The sequence below is a fragment of the Anopheles arabiensis genome, chromosome 3 (genome assembly GCF_016920715.1).
Source record: "Anopheles arabiensis isolate DONGOLA chromosome 3, AaraD3, whole genome shotgun sequence".
NCBI lineage: Eukaryota > Metazoa > Arthropoda > Insecta > Diptera > Culicidae > Anopheles > Anopheles arabiensis.
The window spans coordinates 88785674-88794497 of NC_053518.1; positions in this window are offsets into that span (position 1 = coordinate 88785674).

Here is an 8824-nt window from a genome sequence, read left to right on the forward strand (position 1 = left end):
CATGATTTGTATTATCATTTTTATGTTTTGTTATAAGATTCAATAGATTTTTTTGTAGGTTTGTTCTGGAAACAATCATTCTGGTTGCTCAAATTGCTTGGTTTAACGTGTAATTGTTTTAACGTTTTGGTTTGAAAGTTTTTGTTTTGTGAGCAGACCAGCTGATAGCACATAGCAGCAACTCCTGATCGATTCTTTGGCTGGTCTGCTAGTAGTTCAAGAAAATATGAAGCTTATTTTTCCCTAAATAAAGGGAAAAAAGAATCGAGCGTAAACGGGGCAAAATTAGCATCGTTTATTTTAGCATTATTTCACAGCAAAGATCAATTGCAAGGGATAAACGTGCACAAAAGCTTTGACCATTACCTAGGCGCTGCTGTTGTGGCCCATATTGCCCCAGTGTTTTGCCTTTTTTGCCCCATATGCCCCATGAATGGTAGAGGAATATATAAGAATATTTGTTTTTTTTTAAATTGTAATGGATAAATAAATTAATTTTTAATTAAATAATTAATAATGAATTAAACTGCTTAACATCCCCCTTTTGCCCCGCTTTCCGTATTAGGAATAGGAATAGGAACAAAAAAGAGGTAAGAGTAATTTCGCTAACGCATAACAATTTTCAAAGTATTTTTTGTAAACACTGAGGATAAATACAATTTAATTGTTCATTTAAAAATGAGTTTGATCCGTTACAGTAATACAAAAAAAAAAAAATAAAAAAAGAGATCAAAACACTGACCATTTATTTTTCAATTAACTATGTCCAAAGACAATTTTTTACCGTCGCTGCTGAATACAACCGCAATCTAGGGAATAAATTAGACTATCGATCAATGTTTCGAGAAGTTTTCCGTCCTCTCTCTCTAAGCCTTTTTTAACAACAATTTGAAAAAGAACATAATGAGACGGTGTTAGTATGTTGAGTTTCACAAACTTCCATTCCCCATTTTTCCAATCCACTCCATTTTTTTAAATTCATTTTTTATAGGGGAAGGTAGGTAAAGACGGACACTGCGGGTAAGATGGACACTTCTCATAAATGCATGATAAAGGTAATTTTCATGTAATTCAACAAGGTAGAATAAAAAAAGAAGGTAAAACAACACATTTGAGAACATGTTTCGTATAATATAAGCGAAATTGGTTAAATTCACGAACAAAACAAATTTTCAATCGTGCGCTCCTCTGTGGATCTAATTTGATTATTGCGGGTCTTAAGCTCTGTATCTTGCATTGTTTATATTTTCGGAAGTTTCATTACATGAACGATTTGTCATGATGGTAAAGCAAAAAACTGGCGAAAGAACGAGAATGGAAGAATAAAAAAAATCTTGTTTTCTGCTGGTTTAAACATCCTGACACCAAAGTGGGAAAGACGGACACTTTGTTATAGGGAAAGATGGACACCGAATTTGTTGAGTTATTTTACTTTTTATATCAATTGGTGATGAATATATTTCTTCAAACACCTTAAATTAGGGTATTTTGAAGCTATAAACCATTACGCAACTAGAAAAAGTAACAAATAAGCGAGAAATGAAACACCGGTCAAAATAGCAGTCATGCGTTATGATATTACTCGCTCGACGCTGATGAGGTTCTTCACGAAATCCAATATTTTGTCACGACTTGGACAACTTCAATAAAAAAAAAAGATAAAGTGCAGATATCAAATCGTTCAGGAATAGATGAGAGATTCTATGGGTTTACAGATATCAAAAAGTTCAATCTTCAAGTAAGAAATGGCTGGATCTTAACCATTAACAAGTCCCTCAAATATGCTGTGGTCGCGGACTTTCCGCGGAATAATTTCTAATAGCGAAGTTTTAAATTGTTGTTCTGTAATCTGGTGCAACCTCCACTGTTAGTGCACGATATTAAAAAAGATGCCATAGATTCTGCATTCTGCGTTCTATTAGAAGCGATGCTTACAATTCCTAAATTCACGGCTGAATGAATCGTCGTTGCAATTGGCCAAGAATTGGTTTATAAACGTACCAGGACGTGGAAAGCGATAGAATTTGTTAAAATACTGTAAAACTCTTCAATTTCCTACGTTTTCTAAAGGTGTCCATCTTACCCTTCATGGTGTCCATCTTTCCCATATCAGGTGTCCGTCTTACCCGAACATTTCAAAACTGCACGAAAAAAAATCATGTTTTTCATTCATGAAAAAAACGCAAAAATCGATGGAAACTTAAAAGTTTCAACACATTTTCTGATAAAACATGAGTGTAAGATAATGTATGCATATTTTCATGGTCGTTGCACCTATATATGCTTAGATTTTGACCATTTCCCTTAACGTGTCCGTCTTTACCTACCTTCCCCTATGAGAGTCGTTTAATCGTCCTTGTAAAGCATGGATAAATAAAAGATTATTCTCTCTGCTATAATTGGCATGAAGGGTTAGTGAATCTTTAAATTATTAGCATACCGTAATTTGCTGTGAATGTATAACCATAAATTACTATATGTAAATATTAGTAATTTTTTTTTGGCCCAAGCAGTTTTACATAACAATTATTTACTTTTAAGGTTTAAATATCACTTTTGGATCTTAATGGGGTTCAGAAGAATACAAAAGATGATGTCTGTAACATACAATTCGTTGGCTTGAATAATAACTACCTTTGGTTCAGCAATTAAATGACCCTTGTGTGTGATTTTATTTGAATTTGTTTTAATTTTAACATTGATATACTGATTTAAAGGAAAAACAACTCAAACCATAAAGCTATCCAAAGCATTTGAGTGCGTATTAAGAATGATTGAAATAAGTCGAATAAGTTTGCCAACTCACTAATTAGTATCTAGTATCAACGTACTCCTGTTTGTGTTTGATACCTCTCACTTCTTAACGGTTACAAACAAATCCCCCATTTATTCATACAATCCACCTTGCAAAACACAAACGCTAATTACACCCGGCGCGCTTTTCCCCCTAAAGCAGGGGAATCTTTTACAAAAATCAATTACCAGAATATAATGCCGCCTTGTTCTCGCTCCAGCACGCAAAATCCCACCGTATCCGGTCACATTATAATGATCTTTCCTCGTACCCCTTTTGGGACGCGTCATGTCATGAGCGGGAGCATCAGGTTAACTCCCCAGAACCAAATTATCCTAATCCTGCCCAGCCCTCGTCACCTCCCGGGACAGAAGACAATGACGGCGAGAGTGGCCGCGGTTCGCCTTGCATTCGAATATTTGCGCGGTTTTGTAGCACGTGACCCTTTTGGTGCTGGAGCTGGTGCATCAATTTGGTTCAACAAGCAAATTAGGGTGAGCGTGTTTGTCATTCAATCCACCTGATCGAATGGTGGAGGGCTGTATGTGTGTATGTATGTCAGCCAGGGCTGTGTCATCATTAAATTGTCGTTCCGATTACAGTTTGGCCATCATTGTGTGCAGTGGATTAAGGATTCTTTTTGAAGGTGTTTCAGGCGGTCATGACAACGTGGCATACCAAAAAAGGACAACAGAGCTGACTCTTTCCCCTCACACTCTGTTACAAGGTGCATTAGTTTGAGTGGCAACAGTGTTGTTGTTGGTGGGGCACGCCTTTTTTCTTCCCCATCGGTGGGACAGGATGCAATGTCACATCCCAGAACCCCCACCGAAATTCCCAAGCCACCACCCAAGGCCGAACACTCGAGTTCACATTACGACGAAATTGGTTTGTGAAGCGTTTCATTACTTTACCGCAACCGGTGTTCCACTTGTGTGGGCCGCTGTTCACTTCAGCGGCCACGTGCCATCGATGCATGGTGAAGTGAAATTTCATTATGTGCGCTGCTCGGCGGGGTTTGCCCGTTCTCCCGTTCCCCCGCTGCCTCTTTTCATCCCCTTTTTAGGTGGCAGAAAAGGCGTAAGCACACACGTAAAATAAACGCAATCTGTGTGTATGTGTGTTCGTGTGCTTGTGTGCGGTCGCATTTGGGACAAAACGGCCAAACAAAACGTAAGCTTCCGGCAGGGCTGACAATGCGTATGTGTGTGTGGTGGGGTGTGGGAATCATCTCCGCGAAACCCGGCGCCATTATCTGTGCGCCATTTTTACTTGATCCCAGGTCGGTGGCGGATGGCGTGGTTTTTCGCTTTTCACCTTTTTTATGTGTTTTTTTTTATAAAATTGATGCTACGATGCGTGGTGCGTGACGGTGCTTCACGGTGCTGCAAAATAAAGTGTGCTTTACAGAGAGAGAGAGTCACACAGACACAGCGGCACGTAAAAATTCAGCACCAGATAATGAGACACGGTGCGGTGCGGAGGACGCAGGAGCCACGTGGCGCTCTAGGATGTTTCGTTAATGGATTAAATTAAAATAAATAACAGTACTGGTGCAGCACCGATGGCAGCAAGCTGCGACAATCGGGGCTGGCAGGGAGTTTAAAGAGCTCAAGCTGTTTATGGTTGGTCTGATTTGATGTTAAGACTTACGAGCTTTTTGTTGCTGTAAAAAAAGAGTGAATTTTCACGTGCTTTAAATTAGGATGCATTTTTAAATACATCCTCCCCAAATTGAGGTTGGACTTTTGGTGAGATTTTAATTCTTTTCTGTGCGTTTCTCACCATCTCTCTCTCTCTCTGCTTCCACGCGATGCATTCATTGCGGCAAACGGTGTACAAGCGGGCAGGATGCATTTTCGGGATGGGGCTTTGATTTATGGGTGATAATTAAATTGAAATCCAGTAGAGGGAAATTTAATTGTTGTCGGTTGGATTCTTTTCCGTTTTTTTTGCTCTTCGCGCGTGGGTTTGTGCCGTAATTCCGGGCTCCGGTTTTGGAAAGGTGTACAGTTTTATTTGCATACATTGTTTGCGCCACTGCTGCGTGTTCGTTGTTTCCTGTCCGTGTTTTACGATCACTTTTTTTGCTCAGTTTTTTTACGTGCATTGTGTGCATGGTGAAAGATGATATTTATGTACCTTCGACACGAGCTGGCATTCCGTGGTATTCTCATTGGTGGAGCTTTTTCGTCACCTGACTGCTGTCGGTTAATGCTGCAGGAATTGTGTTGAGTTTGGAACTCATTTAAATAATGCTTGTAATACGCTCCTTGCATTGCCCATGCATTCCTTTCGTCCAAGCGCATCCGCACCACCCCCGAATGGAGGCGCCTGGTACGCCACGTCAGCTCCTGTCGAGCTGTACCCTTTGTAGTGTGCTCTGGTTTTTTTTCTTTCACGCTGGTGACGAGATTATTGTCAATTAAATTAATTGAACTCATACGGTGTTCAGCACGTCTGGTGCTGTAGCTTGTGTCACGTACGACACGTCGTTTCGATCGTCGGTTGAGATTGCACCAATCTTGTTGGCAACGGAATTGGTGTGTAAGCGTTGGTACAAAAAGATACAAAAAAGGGAAAAAAGGTATTGATTGTGTTGCCCGGTACAGTAAATAGTAATCAAATGCAATGCTAGTTACGTAATTAACTCAATTAGTTACATCAATTGAGTGGTTTTATTTTGAAACACTTTCAAATAATTGATAATTAAACCCGGTGAAAATAAATTTCGCTTTTTTGGCCATCATGGTTAGAGTTCGACTGATAGATGTGTTAAATTTTGACTGCAGACTCCTCAGATACTATTACTGAAAGTGCAGCTAACGTTTCGTTAGTGTGGGTGAAGATAAATCCATTAAAATTTATCTTCTCAAAGTATGCCTTACAGGGTTTCTCACGATTTATTGGTTGGTTCCCATCAATTGTTGGGAGGTTCCCAATTTTTTTTGGTTCATTCCCACGATTTTTTGGCCGTTTCCTAGAATGTTTTGGTCCAATTGTATTGATATCTAATCGGAAAATACCAAAAAATTATGGGAACGAACCAAAAAATCATGAGATCATGAGAAAAATCGTGGGAAACCCTGTATAGACATTTGATTAAATAAAAACTTTTAAATGATTTTTATTTTACAAAAAAAAACATACTAATCAATATACATTTTACAGCATACAACATACAGTACCACTGCCAACAGGCAAACGAGAATAACACACTGCAAATGAAAAATAATAATTCATTACCGATTGAATGCGTGTCATTACACAATCGCGCAAGTGCATTGTTTACGATCCCGTTAAGCTGCAACAACATCGCAACATTATACTTTCCAATAGAATGGCAAATCCTATTTACCCATTTAGCTGTAATAAATATCCTGTCAATAGGCATGAATTGTGCTATCAAAGCCAACAGGAAATCATCACTTCACATTCAGAGCTGTGCAAATACCTTTTTTTTGTATTGTTTTGGAGGTGTCCACAAACAAAAGAGTGCGCCAAATGGAGGCATCAAGTGTCACATAAATCATCAACATTGGCGCAGCTAGTTTAAGACCCGTTTTTGGTTTACACTTCCCATCGTTTACCTGTCCGACTGGACGGATCGTTTTTTTGTGTAGCTCTTATTTTACCTAAAATTCCGCTACGCAAAACAACAACTTTTGATTGAATTTGTCATTTTGGCAAAAAGCGTCGAAGAGGAATCTCTAGTGGACGTTTCCGACCAACACGGCAGCACGGCAATTGGCGCTGCAAAGTGCTCGTTGTGCTATGTTTTGGTGTTGTTTTTCGCATGTTTACTTAAACGGTCGCTATTACGGAAAGCGCAATCGGTCGCGGTGAGAAGAGCTGGGATGATTTGTTTGTTTCTTTTTTCTTCTTCTCTCCAACGGGTAGGCTTCACCAGAAGCTGTAAAATCTGTAAACACACACACACACACACCGTCTGTTGCATATTTGTGGAGTTTTTTTTGTTCCTTCTGTTGTTGGCTGCTCGTTGAAGCCTCTTGAACTGTCAAAAATGGATGGCTCCAAAATGGAAATATGCATTATGGATGGCATACGGTTGTAAAAAAAACGAGTGGCGTCGCGTTCCGTCGCAATGGAGTGAAAAGGAAGCACAATTCATACAAAAAAAGAAAAAAAAAAACGTTACAACTTTAACTTAACTTCCACGAGTGGAGCGGTTCCTCGTACCTCGCACCGGGTGGATGAGTGTAAAAGTTATTTAGCAGTGCGAAAGCGAACGAAAAAAGAACCCCAAAAAAGCGATGAAATGATGGACGAGAAATCGAAAAACTTTACCATTGAGCGTGCGAACACGACGCTTCGACGCTTCGACACATTCGCTCAGTCCAACTGCCTGAATAACGGGGAAATGATTCATGAAGACGATGACACGCAAACACACAGCGCAAAGGTAGCGATGCGTGAAAATTTGATGAGTACCTAATACAGCTAAGTGACACAGTGCTTACGCACTCGACTTACATCTCGGAACGATGCTGAGAAATGGGGAATAAATTATGAGCGGAACAAAAAAATAGAACGCCAGGAGCTCAAAAACGATGTATTTGTTGGGCATACACTCACTGTTCGATCAATCTTTGCTTTATTAATCATGCAAATAGATAGACTGGGTTTGTGTGTGTGTGTGTCGTGTGATTTCGCATTCCTCGTAGTGGATGTGTATTGAAATAAGGGAACATCAGCGTTCGGAACTTGAAAGTGTAAACATGAAACAGATTTTATTTCCAATATACAGGCGGCAATGAGCGAGGCACGGATTCGGCGAGGATTTTTTTTTTCTCTATTTTGCTTTCCCTTGTGTTTGCTAACGTTTGAATACAGGTTCGAATTTTCCTCTTAACCTAGGTGGAGTGGATGCGATATTTACAGATGGGAGATGAATTCGTGCAAATGTATCCTTTAATGGGTAAATATTGATGCCGCTCTTTGAAATGTTTTTTGTTTTGTTTACTAATATGTTTAAGCTTGTATAAATAGTGTTTAATAGTGTTTATTTAATATGTGTTAGTTTTGTATCAATAAAAACATGAAAAGGACTTTGTTTTTGCAACAAGCATTTGGTACCAGCATGCCGCTTTAGGTATCACTGCTAAGGCATCGATTGAAAAACAAAAAAGCCCATACTTTGCAGCGTGCAAAGATAAATAACAGCTACGTATGGTAAACATCAACGAGCATCGCATGATAGCAGTTTTTTTTTTGTTTAATGTAGCTATGCAAAGCATAGCGCTTCTACATCCATAACTGTCAGGTGAAGTTGGCATAAAAAAAATATCTAAACCCAAAAACCGATGCTGTTTTTGATGTTTCTCGATCAATCAGACAGTAACAAGAACTGTGCAATACGTCACGAGCAGGAGCACCACTACAACATGTGTCGATTCTTCGAATCATTTCTGTCGATTGATGAGTTAACAAGTTTATTTTCTTGGAAATACCAATTTTCGATGGTTAAATTGAAAGCAGAAAAGAATAGAAATACAAAACATACAAAACAAAAAACTAATACAGTTAGTACTCCATCGATGATTGCTCTTTTCAGCCTCTCAAAGTTCATTACAATTATTAGTCATCATAGTGACCAAACCTCAGTCATAATCCCATCTGTTTAGTCTAAGACGGAGAGAGAGAGAGAGAGACAGATATGGAGCGAGAGGAAAGGAGAGAAAGAGAGAGATGAAGAAAGAAAGACTTTTAAAAGCAAAAAACCTATTCACCTTTCCGTTTTAAGTTTGTAGGCTGAAATTTCAGCTTGTCAGCTGTATAGTATTGTATAGCAGTTTTCGAGCAGCTATCTAAGGGAGGTATAATATACAGGAGGGCTTATCCAAAGATGTATGAATTTAGAAGGCTGATCATTATCGCTTCTGTTTCTGAATGAAGCTTTTGAGACTGTTTTGGGTATTCGTCAAGCCTCCCGAAAGCTTGTTTGAGCAAAAGTTTTCACCCGTCCTGTCATAAACTGATGTTCAAATTTGATTATAAAAAACATGCCAT